General features: G+C 38.7%; 1 protein-coding gene across 1 annotated transcript in view; it reads right to left on the reverse strand.

The window, feature by feature from the left end:
- PID1 (phosphotyrosine interaction domain containing 1) overlaps positions 1-13,862 on the reverse strand; it is a 206,444-nt gene that overhangs the window by 136,415 nt on the left and 56,167 nt on the right. The window lies entirely within an intron of this gene.

A 13,862-nucleotide genomic window follows, 5' to 3' on the forward strand; every position in this document is an offset into this window, starting at 1 on the left:
GGATACTACACACAATCTTCCCCACTTTTTTTTAGCTTAGCAATATGTCCTAGAGATAATTCTTAACTTCTTTTCATAACTGAATAGTATTCAGAGCATGTGTGTTCTATAGTTTATTAAACTGGTCCCCTCCTTATGGATTTTGAGATATTTCCAGGCTTTTGCTAATACAGTCTTGCAATGTACAGCCCTGGGATTATGCAATTTATATTTTCAGCCAGAGCAATACAGAATTTTGATAAAAACAAGAATCCATTCAATAAGTCAATTATATAGATTGCAAGTGCTTGGAATATACCCCGATTTCCTTCTTTTCTTATAAATGTACTGAAAGATGCAAAGTGAGAGAAATACCAAACTTAAGAATCCAAGGATAGTAAAGGTGTGATATAGGAAGACTGATCACTAAAACAATTAAATATTAAGGAGAATCTAAAAAGTTATTGATGTATTGATACAACACTGAAGACAAAAGTCAAAATTATTTCTCAAAAGTGAAGGTGAATAATGTAAAAAATAAGAATTCAATAATAATAGTCTGAGTATAAAACCTTTAGGTTGTATTTGCAAAGACTGGAAAGTAGAAGGAGAGAAGAAAATAGAATTTTGCTGAATTCTATTTTGTCCTTGGAGTAAAATCATACGATTTCACTGTTAATGCTAATAAGAAAAAAGTATAGGTTAAGCTTTTCAAAAACATTCTTCAAACATAGCCAAAGGATATATACCTTCAAAGATAAAAAAAAAAACTATCTATCATTTCTAAATCACTAGAGAAAACAAAATTAAGCAAAATTAAGTAAAACATGTAGGGTATGGAAACATATGAAAAACAAAGCTCCAGCAAGATGATCAAAATGGTCATGAGTAGATCAGTTATAACGATAAATGTAAATGAATCAAATTATCTTATTACAGTTTCTCAGACTGTGCTACATACAATGCAGTGTCATACTGCTCATAAAACTGCCTGCAGGCAATACAAGGCAAACTTTAGGTCACACAGACCAGGTTTAAAACCTCAGCTCTACCATTATTAATTATTTAGTACCATGCAAGTCATGTTTATGCTTTAGGTTCCACTTCCTCCACCCTTACAATGGACTACCTACCTCCCAAAGTTTCTGTGAGGATTGGAAAAGCTTTCTTTCTTAAGGCTGACAAAGATCTTTTATTGAATCCTTACTTTGAGTAACATTGATATACTCTTATACAAATGGGTTAAAAATAAAGAGGATGGGCAAGTAGACAAAATGTAAGACAATATCAACTGTAGAACACAACATAAAAGCTATTATTATATATTGACAAAGAGCACCGTTTTTAAATGAATGATCACATACGTTTATGTGTCAAATAATATACAATCCAAAGATGTAACACAAAATACATTAGAATGCAAAAGAAAAATGACAGACAAATAATACTATGAGACTTTAACAATCCAATTTCAGAAACGGAGGAATCAAGGCAGAAAAAAAAGGCACACAAAGAATTTCAATTATATAAATAATAACGTTGATTTGACACAACATTGTAAAATGACTATAACTCAATAAAAAAAGTTAAAAAAATAACAATAATAATGTTGATTTAATTGATATAAATCAGAATTGGTATTTTTCCATGGTACATGGAAACTTTGCAAAGTATATATAATAAAATTACTAAGGAAAGGAAAAACTTTTTGGATATTATTTTTTGTTTTAAAGCCTCCTAGAAATTATACCCGTTATCCAGTGAAAAATTATTAGGCATTAATATACTAATCCAACTCTAAAAAACTCAAAAATAATTTATAAGCATGTGGCACCACTTAACAACAGTAATTAGGAGTTACACTTTACCCTGTCTTATGTAACTGCATACTATAAATCATGTTTTAATGTACAGATGAAACAAAATTTGCCGTTAGACATGTCAAATACAACATAATTAAAATTATAGAAACAGTGCACATTTAATGGTAAATATGTAGTATTGAATGGTAAACAGTTACACCGTGGTACCATGACACGGTAAAAATTTCTTACCTGTAACAGAGGACAGCTAATAAAATTCACCTTGCTTTGATTTCTGAGACTCACAAGCTGAATATTTTCTTTGTAATTCTTCAAATAATGGAATACTGATATTTATTGGATCATCGTTTTTCCCTTTATGACTGTTTTACTACCATTTCAAGTTCATTTCCTTCTTTTATTGAAAAAACAAAAAGACGACTCTGAAAAACTCAGTTCAACCTCTAGTACTCTGGCTTAAGATCCAAGGTTATAAAGAGTTGGTAGCACTGAACAGCTGAAATGAAATTTTTCTGAGTTCTTGGTGCAAACCCAACCAATTACAAATAAAAAATCCTGATAGCTTTCAGGTTTTAAAGTAACAGAAGGCTATAAAATGTTGGAACACTAAGAAAGCAATCTCAGATTTTCAAATATTTCTTGGAAACTATTGCACAAATCCTCTCCAAATCTATCATCCTTTCCATTGTACTACAAAGATACAAAGCAAAACACATGAGATTTTTTTCCATGAAAATTTCATAATTTATTAGAGGATCATTTATGCAACATAAATAGCTTTCAAATATTCACAGAGTGTATGGCAATAATCTGTTCTCAACATCTGTCCTCAGCAGCAGTTGATATGGTAGTACAACATTTCAAGGTCTAGTACAGAAGAAGCCAGAAGAGGAGCTCTGCTCTCAAACCGTGTCTCCCCGCATTCTCTCCTGGGCAAGCTCACTCTGCTCTGTGGTTTTCCATCCCAGCTATACCCAGTAACTCTCAAACATATGCGTAGACGAGACCGCTCCTCTGTAATCTAGATTTATATATACACTTACCTTCTTAGTATCTTTGATGTCTGAACGTATCTCAAAATTATTATGGTCAAAACAGAATACACAGCTCTTTCCCCAAAAAGAAATTTTCTACCTTCTCCTCCCTCACATCCCAGTGAATTCACCTATTTATTTAAGCTAAAACCCTAGGAGACACTCTTGATTTCTCTCTTTCTCTGAAAGTCTACACCTTACTTATTGATAATTCTACTGTCTACTCAAAATAGATCCCAAATCCGACCATTGCTCACCCCCACTGATACAGCACTATCTTTTCTCTAGACTTAGTACAACAGCCTCATAACTGGCCTCCCTGCCTCCACTTTTGTTTGCTGCAAATCCATCCTCCAAAAAAACAACCATCAGACATCCTCTTTCTTTAAGAATAGATCACCTGTCAACTCTCTGTTTAAGGTCCACCACCAGCTTCCCATCACTCATAGGATGACATTCCAAACTCCCTACCATGGCTTATAAGGTCTAACTCCTGACTACTTTTCCAATCTCATTGTCCTCTTCTGTCCTGTTCCCTCACATTGTTCTAGCCACTGTGACGAAGGTTGTTTCCAACCTAAAGCCCTTGCAGGTGCCGTTGCTTCTGCCTACGATATACCCTCCCCAGACATTCATGAGACAACTGCCTTTTCACTATTCAAGTTACAAAGAGCAGTTTCTCAGAGAGGCTTCCTCCCCCTGAGCTAACGCAGCTCTCCGCCAAGTATCACATTACCTCGCTTCATCCTCTGTGCGGCACTAGCACGGCCTGACATTGGGTTACATTATATTATTGTACTATGTTATTTGAGATTTTCATTGTTTGTTGGCAGGTGCATTGTATGTCTCCCACCATGGTAACAGCAGCCCCTGGAAAGCAGGAACTCTCTCGTTTTCCATCACAGTTGTATTGATAGCATTGTTCTGGTACCAAGAACAGTGCCTGGCTCATAGAAGACTTTTAATAAATATGCATTTTTGTGGTTGATTATAACAAAACAATGAAATTAATTTCTTCAAGTAATAAAGACAGATAATAAAATTAAGTACACCTGAGGTTAATTAGGGTAAGCTTCCTTCAGCAGGGAAGTTTTAGATTTATCAAATCTATAAGCTATTTCCATCACTGAGTTTTCAAAAGCTGCTCTAAGGTTGTATGGAATATATCTCTTTAAAATGAATGGAAAATTTCAAAGTAAAAAAAATTAATATAAAAATAAGGATGTCTCTCTATCAAAGCCAATCAATTCTAAGCAGTATTCCAACAGTATCTCAGTATTTTGCAAGTCAGAGCTTGACTGTATAATGAAACACATATCATAATCAAAGAAATGTAATTTTGAAATCAAATAGCAAAACGTTCCTGCATACACTACACACACACTCATTTACACACTAACATAATTTCCATCAACACTTTTAGGAAGTCAGCTTGAAACTCATGCCCACCTGTCCTCATTCTGGAAGGATTCCACCACTAGGGAGACCTTGGAGAAGGGAAATTGATTCACTTGTGAAGTTATTTAATTAACTGAGCGGTAACCCTGCGGCTTCAGTCCCTCACCTCATGCCGGGTCCAGCGGGAAAAGAGGCCACGGCCACCGGTGAAGCCATTGTAACTCCTCAGGCAAGCATCAGCCCGCACCTCCCTGCTTTACTGGGGCCAGACAATCACTTGCATACATACAGAGAGCTGCTCCAGGGACGTGTAGCCCAAAGATACTTAATCTTTTTTCTTTTTACCAAAAAGGCTCTGAGAAAAGAGGAGATGGCTGAAGTAACATCAGTATGGTCCCCGCCCACAAAGGCGCCGTCAAGGAACACTCCCCTCTCTGAGGCCTGGTGGCTGTTGAGTTTACCTGTTGAGAAGCTCGTCCAAATCTCTACATGTTGTACCCCTCACTGTAGCCTGGCTGCATCTGCCTCCCCCACCACACCAGCAGCTCCTCAGAGAAAAGGAATAGGTCCTTTCAACCCAAGATTACCAGGAACCAGCACATTTTAGCCCAGGGAAGGCACTCAAGGCATGCTTATGGAGTGAATAAACAATTCCGAATCAGACTCCGCCAGGCTCAGCATCTAAGAAGAACACAAGGCTTCTGCTGAAATGTCTCCTGGCCCCAAACTTCCCGTGGTCATCAACTGCCACTGCCTCTATGACCAGTCTCAGTTCCAACACCCACCACGCAGCTCCCACTCTGCTGGTGACTGTCCAGCACCCACATCTCCTTGCATTCAGGACTGTCAACCACGCTGGTATTTTTTCATGACTTACTTTACCTCCGCCATTATAATGACATGATGTTCACCAAAACATCCAAAAATCTCTTAAATTTCTTCCTGGCCATTGAAAATACAAACAGAAAACTTACCATACCATTATGGAATCGTGTCAAAGGACATATATTAAGCCAAACGAGAGGGTCACAAAGCAGAATGTATCACCTGTTTCCTGTTTTGCAAGCACATGTGTGCGCCTAAGTACGTATATATAGAAAAAGGAATGTAGAGCAGATGCCAAAGCATTAACAGCAGAGTCTTTAAGAACCTGGCTCTCTTTTCCATACTTTTCTATACCATGAAATAAATTTCTTACTATGAAAATACCAGTTGTCAAAGCAAAAAAAAACAAAAAAAAAAAACACCAAAAAACAAATGTTTAGACTATTTCAATTATTTGGGTAAAGGCATATTTAACCTGGGAGAACCATCAGGTTCAAAAAGAAGAAGAAATAAACGTGCGTGTGAGCGCTGCTCCATCTCCCGCACATCACCCGACACCCTGCGTGGAGGGACCCTGAACAAACATTTGTTAAATAAATGGGCTAACCATTTCCCGATGTCGAATGCTCACTGAGGCGTCTCCACCGGCAGACCTCAGCCTGACCCAAATCTCTGCACTTGGCATTTTCACTTCAAACTAGTCTCCACATACTATTTCACCATAAAAAGGAGTGAATTTTTTTCCATCAGTATTGAGATATAATTGGCATAGCACAACACTGTACCAGTTTAAGGTGTACGGCGTAATGACTTGAAATATGTCTATATTTGCAAAATGATTGCCACAATACATTTAATTAAATGTTGAAAAAATAAAAATAAAACTAGTCTCCAGCCCACAAGAGACAGACAACTAAGAAAGAATATCTTTCTTAGTTTTTAATTGTTTGAAAACATCTTTAAATCATTTTCTTTTTTTTCCAATCGTTTTTATCCTAGTAAAATCCACATAGTGACATAAAACGTAATATCTCAACCACTTTTAAGTATGCAGTGCGGGGGTGCTAAGTACATTCTCATTGTTGTGCCGTCACCACCACCACGCATCCCCAGAACTCCTGCCATCCCGCACAACTGAAGCTCTGTGACCTTTCACTAACTCCTCCACTGTTCCCTGTCCCCAGCATTTCCACGTTTTGCCTCTGTGATTTCAACTACTCCAAGTACTTCATGTAGATGGAATCATACAGTATTTGTCTTTGTGTGACTGACTTTCTCCACTTCATAGGCTGTCCTAAAGGTCCATCCATTCTGTTGTAGTATGTACAGAATTTCCTTCCTTTTTAAGGCTGAATGTCATTCCATATGTACATGCCACATTTTGTTTATCCTCTCATGGGTTGATGGACACTTGGGTTGCATCCACGTTTTAGCTATTGTAAACTACATTGCAATAAAAATGCATGCACAAATATCTCTTCAAGACTCTCCTTTCAGTTCTACTGGGTATGGGCTCAGAAGTGGATTTGCTGGATAATAATTACCAATTCTATTTTTAATTTTCTGAGGAACAGCTCTACTGCCGTCCACAGCAGTTGTATCATTTGACAGTCCCACAAACGGTGCACGAGTGTTCCAATTTCTCCACCTTCTCACCAACACTTGTTCTTTTCTCTTCTTTTTGACAGTAGCCATCCTTATGGGTTTGAGGGGTTAGGTATCTCATCATTTGGATTTGCATTTCCCTAATGATATTTTTGCTTCAGAAGCATTTTTTTCTGACTCTGAAGATGAAAAATCTTTCCTGTCTTAACCAGCCAAAGCCACACCACTCCAGTTCCCATGGTATTTTTCAGCTGGGCTCCTTCTCTGCCACCTGCTATTATGTGAAGAGACAGAGAAGTGAAGCTGGTAGTTAAATTATTTGTATCTTCACTCACAGAGAGTACCCTGACAATCCCAGGGAATAATTGTCAAATATTTCTTCAAAAGAAAAGTACATCTAATCCCTGAAGAAAAACTACCTATTAATTTGACTGTCTGGAAGCATAGGAAACATGCCTGAAGAATACGAGGTTCTTAACACTACTCTGCAAAGAGTCCTCATTACCCAGAAGTTTCAGAGAACTGACGAAGCTCTGAATCCAGGGCAGGCATCAATTTGGCTTTTATTCACATCTCTCTCTGAACCTCAAAGTGGGACTTTTCTTGGAGTTCAAGTTAATTACTTTGATAACATGATTATTTCATCTACACCACGTCTGCTCTGAGTTATTAATGCCTTCTTACCACCACATCCTTGTGAAAATGAATGGTAGATGAGGTGTTCAGCGTAACTGCAGAACTTCCAGGGGTACTGGGCTGGGATGGCTAATTGAAGTGGGTTTCAGGTTGCCTGTTCTACTAAAAGAATGTCAGGTGTCTGCAGTCCATCACACTAGGCTCAGGTAAGGTGTAAGTAATGTACTTCTGCACCTATAAACATCAGTTTTATCTTTCCATAAAAGTCACCTGATCAAAGCTAGTATTGCGTTTTAAGTGTTATTGACAAAGTACAGAAAACTGTATTCCAGAAGTAGTACTTTTTTAGTTTGAAAATAAAAATGAATTATTCTAATAGTTTTCTCATTATAATATGATTCCATCACACTGCCTATGAATTCAATCCATTTACCTGCCAAGCTCAAAGGTTACAAGTAGGGGAGGGGGAATACAGCTCAGTGGCAGAGCATGTGCGTGGTGTGCGTGAGGTCCTGGGTTCAATCCCCAGTGCCTCCATTAAGGGGAAAAAAGATTTTTTTAAAAAGTATAATATTATACATCAACTATAGTTCAATAAAGAAGGACATCATTAAGAAAGTGAAAAGACAGCCCACACCCACAGAAAGGGAGAATTAAAATTAAAAAGTAACAACTGTATGGTTACAATTAATGTCCTCATTTCAGCCCCAAGAATGTCTTACAAAATCTTTTTGGATTTCAGACCCTTTTGAAAATCTACACAAAATTTTGCATCTTGTCCCCAGAAAAATGACAGAATCCAAATGTGGAAAATAGTTTCAGAGGGTTGTTGATGATCCCTCTAGAAAGCCCATGTACAGAGTCCTTCCTACGTCAGAATCCTTTGCAATGCTGGTTATAGTAGGAGATTTCTGAGTAGGAGAAAGGCGTCTCCATTTTTAACAAAAGCCCTTGTGATTGTAATGAATACGAGGACTTGAGAGCCAGCGTCCTAGAGGATGACAGACCTTGAAGTTGACAGAGCCAGGTGAAAAATTCCAGATGGAGAAGGCGGGGCTGCAAGGTAATGGGATGGGTTTTTAGCTGTCTGCAGAATCAGTCTTACTATCATCACATCTGTGGAGGGGATGAGGGAGGAAATCCTAAATCCAAGATGTACACATATAAGAAAAATAAATCATGTAACTACATATGCTTTCTATACCGGAAATACTATGCTAAACAACTATACTGTAGCATTTCCAGTAAAGGGTTCTTTCCTTGAAATGGTTAACATGCTAACGGTCAACGGATGCAAATGTGAGCAGTGGAACACAAAGGAGCCTGCACATGAGTGAATCATGACCACAGTCTACACGTAGATGGACACACCCAGCTCCTTCAGCATCCAGCCCAGCCCTCACACATCTTCTCATCCCCAAGCATGGAAAATAATGCCTTGTTTACAATGGCTGTTCAACAGTACCCTTTGAATTTAAGTCTGCCCTGTCTTTGCTAACAACTCTATTCCACATCCACCATGTGCCTAATGATAAAAGACTTCATGGAGGCCCATCATAATATTAAAATAGAATTGAATAAAGCTGGAAATTTGACAAACCGTACTTGTTCTTCTCTTAATTCTGGAAGAGCCCTGATCAATACACACTTGTCTACACTCAGTCCATTCTAAGATGGACCTTCCAATGGTTGGAAGAGGTCAAAGCTATGTATCTGCTGCTTATTGCCAAAGCTGCCAGTTAGGAGTGGAGTATAATTCACATAGAGTATTACTACTATTAGAGAAGAATGAGAACAACTTATAAGTGAGTACTTAGGAAGACCAGTTTCTTAATTTCCAAATCACGTTCACTATACAAAAAATGATAATGAGAATGAGAAACAACCCATGTTCATCCAACCCATTAGACATGGGGTCTACAGTTAGACATGGGCTCTCCAGTTAGACATGGGCTAAGTTAATAATTTTCTAGAAGAAAAAAAAATTATCTTTTGAGAGATCATGGAGCACTTGAGGAGTCAGAGAAAATCCAAGAAGCACAAGATGTAGACAGAACTTCCCCACTGTGTCAAGGGGTCCTCTGATCCCTGGAAGCCCATCTGTGCCCACCATCTTGTTTCAACAGCATTTGGTACGTTCGTCCGCCTACCTAGACAATCACGACGGTAACACAGAAGGAAGAGGGGATACAAGAAGTGAGGTCACATGGGTTTTGATTCTGCGATATCATACAGCAGAAAGAACCTGAGACCTGGACACAAGTAATTTTGACTTGAGACTTGACTCCGTGGCTTTATAACCACAGAACAGCCAAGACTGCTGTAAGGATCAAGCAAATTAACCATTATGGGTGCCCTCTGGCTAGAAAATGCAGAAGGCACTTTCATGAGACAAATATTACACATTTTTTTCTAATGATATAGAAGTCTGTATGTTAATACCCTTTAGGTCATATTTGGGGTATGAAACTTCTCAGATTGCAATTAGAAGTGTATATACGGTTACTTTGGTACTTAAGTTATTAAGACTCTTTGAACGTAAGTCAAGAAAATTTTGACTATACTAATTCTATCCCAAAGCAAAAAGAAAAAAAAAAATGAATCTCTTTAACATAAATAGAATAACAGTTAACTTTAAATTTCTTCTTAAGAGAAAGCCAATATCATCATTTGTAAAAAGGCGGATGTTTAAAAAGCAGCCAACATACACATCATCAAATTACATCATAAACACTTGCACCGCAAGCCACACACACACCCATCACACACACATACTATACACACGAAAACACACATATGAGTGTATACAAATCACTATTAATCTTGGCTTATTTTTCATTTCCTAAACTCTACCTAGCAATCATTGACTTTCATCTGCCAATTAAAATCTACCGCAAATTCATGTCTTCCAGATTAACGTGCTTTTCGAAAAAGAACACATTATCTGGTAGAGGGGGAGTGGAGAGATTTTACTCAATGAGAGATTTAATTAAATCATTATTTTCTCACAATATTTTACCAGAAACAAATTATGTTCAATCCTAAGAAGGTAATCCTTCTCCATGCTGTTTCAGGAAAATTTAGAGTCACAAGACCAGCAACAGCGAGCCCGGGATCGTGTAAGGTAAATGCCACCATTTCAAACCCCAAAGTCAATTCACAGCAGTGATTTCAGAGATGCAAAGGGCCTGGCAAGAGCGTTTATTTCCTCCAAGAATCCCCTGCAAGCAAACTGTCCACTCAGCAGTTCTGCAGGCTCCTGTTTCACCATGCGACAGGCCCAATTATTCATAAACAAATCATTAACATTCTTGACATAAATCCATAGTGGCCCATTAATTCCAGCTATGATAATGTTTTAGTCCATTTGCTTTGCCCATCATGAATGGGACTGTTGTTTCCCAGAACCCATCCCTGACAAATAAGAGACAAATTATGCCCCGTGAGAAACCTTGGAGAATGAACGGCTTACACACCAATTACTGTCTCATTATCAGGCTCATGCCGAAATAGATCCTGTGTGCTTTGGGTAAAAAGTAGATTTTTCTTACTCAGACCGAAAAATACAAGTATATACAAAATTATTTGCCAAGGTGATTTTTACTGCTTAGATTCCACTGCAAGCCACACTCTGGGGACAGTCCTTATAAAAAACAAATTAAAAATTACTGCCTAAAGAAACAATTATTGTTGATAAGTCATAGCTTGTACAACTATAAAAAAAATACCAAAGGTCCTAAGAACTATAATAGCAATGATTGATACGGCTTTTTAGTGTTTCAATATTCAATCTATTCGATACAAGAGTAGTCAGGAAAGGAATATGAGTAACAGAAAATGATAATCAGGGCATAAAAAATGTATTTGAGTTAAATAGCCCCCATGTCCTGACAAGTCTCTTAAATTCAGTCTATACAACATCCCAGCAGAATTTCAACAAGAAACCTCTTCACGGTCAAAAAGCATTGGATACGCACTCATACATAAGGAGTACTCTGCTGTATGATTTTATGTTTTAGGGTAAATGGATCCAACTCTAGCTCTTTAACCCTGACACTGTAAGTTAAATAAATATGCTGACAACTCTACCAAAGCAACCAAATCCAACATTTTCCTGTCCGTACTGGTACCCATAGTTCAACCTACCGACCATCTAGTGCCCTGTCAACCATCACTTCTCACATTTGCACTGGCAAGGACAAGACATGAGTCTAACCATGTCTCCACGAGGTATCTGGTTTCCAACAACTGTTCAGAATTTCTTAAACTTTATGTGTAGAAGAATCACTTGGAGATTTTGTTCAAATGCAGATGTTGGATCAACAGGTGTGGGGCGGCACCTAATAATAGTCTGCATTTCTATTGCGCTCCCAGGTGATGCTAATACTGCATCCTTGGCCCATCCTTGGAGAAGCAAGGTGGGAGATGACCATGTTTGACTATGGCTTGGGAGATCAATAGCTTGGTCCTCTTTTAGACATGAAATGGAAACTCTTCTGTTTAATTTTGCTTTTCCTGTTACTAATATATTAACTTAAACTAAATTAATAAATATAAAATTTAAAACCATGGTTTAATTTACAGTAAGATTTAAAGTGCAGAAATCTATAGAAATACTTATATAGCATTGGACTGGGGTTGCCCTGCTGATGACCTGGATTTAAATTTTATTCCACTCTTTCATTAAACAAAACCATGGGGCCATAAATGCAGAACTGAACTTCTCTTGGCCTCAGTTTCCTGATCAGCAAAATGTGAGTGAAAAATATTCACCTTGTAGTCTTAGCCCAGGATGAAATAAAAACACATGAATACTGCCTGAGCACAGGAGATCTTTGCCAATGTGAGTGTCTCTTCTTGCTGCCTTCGATTATTATCAAACATTACCAAACACATCAAACAGCTTAATGCTGGCTCCAGCAGATGAGCTCAGTCTTGAGGAAAAGATGCAGCTGGATTTGGACCTGGATCTGCTCTTTATGAGCTATCCATCCTCAGGCAAATCACTTTACCCAGCGGTCCTCAGATGTGGATTGTCAGACCCGCACCAAGTTGGCTGTATAATAATCACTTGATAAAAATTCAGAGTCCTCTGCCTGCCAGCTAGGCAGAGCTGTTTTCAGACAAGTCTGAGATAAAAACTTAGAATCTTCTATAGTGATTCTGCTCTATAGCAGGGACTAGAAACCACAGTCTTCATCTTCAGAGCCTCAGATACCTGGATTACGATGCCGGACCACCTATCGCTGGGGTTTTTTAAACAAAGCTTACTTAGTAAATAGCCAACTGCTACCAGGTATAAGTCCGGGTTGTCATTTCTACCCTCATATACAGGCTCAAAGAATGAACTCACAGTGACTCTCCTCGGCTGTAAGCATCTCTTCCCTGCATGCGCCCCCATTTCACAGCTCTAGTTGTATCTGGATCAAAAGCAATTGCAGGCTTCAGTTCCTGGTGTTCTCCTCTTTTAATCACCACCACAAACTGGGTTGTGATGGAGATACCTTCACTGAGTCTTCCTGCCTGTTGAGTTCAGTGAGTGAGCCCCGCCAGGTGGCCTCCGGACTCAGGCTTCCTCCAACATGACTTTGTAAAGCAGAACGACAAACGCCCCATCACTACCCAGCCACTGGCATCCCTGGGGCGTGGCCTCGTGAATTCCCACGAAGAACCTTCTCAGTCAGAAGAGAAGGATCTTCTCGCAGCTCACGGCTGTGTCTTGTCTCTTTGCCCACTTCCCATCTGTGCTTGTAAGTGATCCTAGTAACAATATCACAAAAAGAAACATATACCCCTCCGCTCCAGTTTTAGAGGATAAAGATTCCATTTCCAATTACAAATCTCAGGTAGGATAGAATAAAGCTAATAGAACATATTTATGCAGAAGGCGGCTGAGTTTTATGCAGAGAATTAGAATTTGGCTTTTTGTTTTTCAAGATCATAGAAATCATCCCCTTCACTGTTTCATTCATTTCTCATCCTCCCTCCCCCAACCCCGTCTTCCTTCCTCTCTGCAGCATCTGCAATTCTATGAACTCGCTGAAGCCACTCCTCACCAAACATAATATTATTAGACCTATCTAAATTACGGGTGAGTGTCTCTTACAATCAGATACAATACAGTGCCTGATCAGATACAGTCAGATACAATACAGATACAATCAGAGAGATAGAGAAATAGAGGTAGACGATTAGATACATAGACAGACAGACAAGTAAGTGGTTAAAAAAGAGAGAGAGAGATCGGGGCTGTGAATCGGTGTTCTGGTTTCCAATCCCAGAGAGTTGTGCAGGAATTGGAGAAGCAGGCAACTGATGCTGAGCATCCTCTGGGGGACAACAGGGAGTGGCAAGAACTGCGGCAACAAAAGGACACATGCCCGCTGTAAATGCAGAGCCCTCCACTCGACTCTGGACAACAATGAAGCAAGAAGAGGAGGTAAACACTGCCTAAGAGTCAAATTTTCCAAGAGAAGCCAGAAGGCAAGATATTTATATGAAATCTCCTTATCTTTTGGCATTTGCTGCAATTTAAAACTTCTACAAGCACTGTGTTGGCCAA

The sequence above is a fragment of the Camelus ferus genome, chromosome 5 (genome assembly GCF_009834535.1).
Source record: "Camelus ferus isolate YT-003-E chromosome 5, BCGSAC_Cfer_1.0, whole genome shotgun sequence".
NCBI lineage: Eukaryota > Metazoa > Chordata > Mammalia > Artiodactyla > Camelidae > Camelus > Camelus ferus.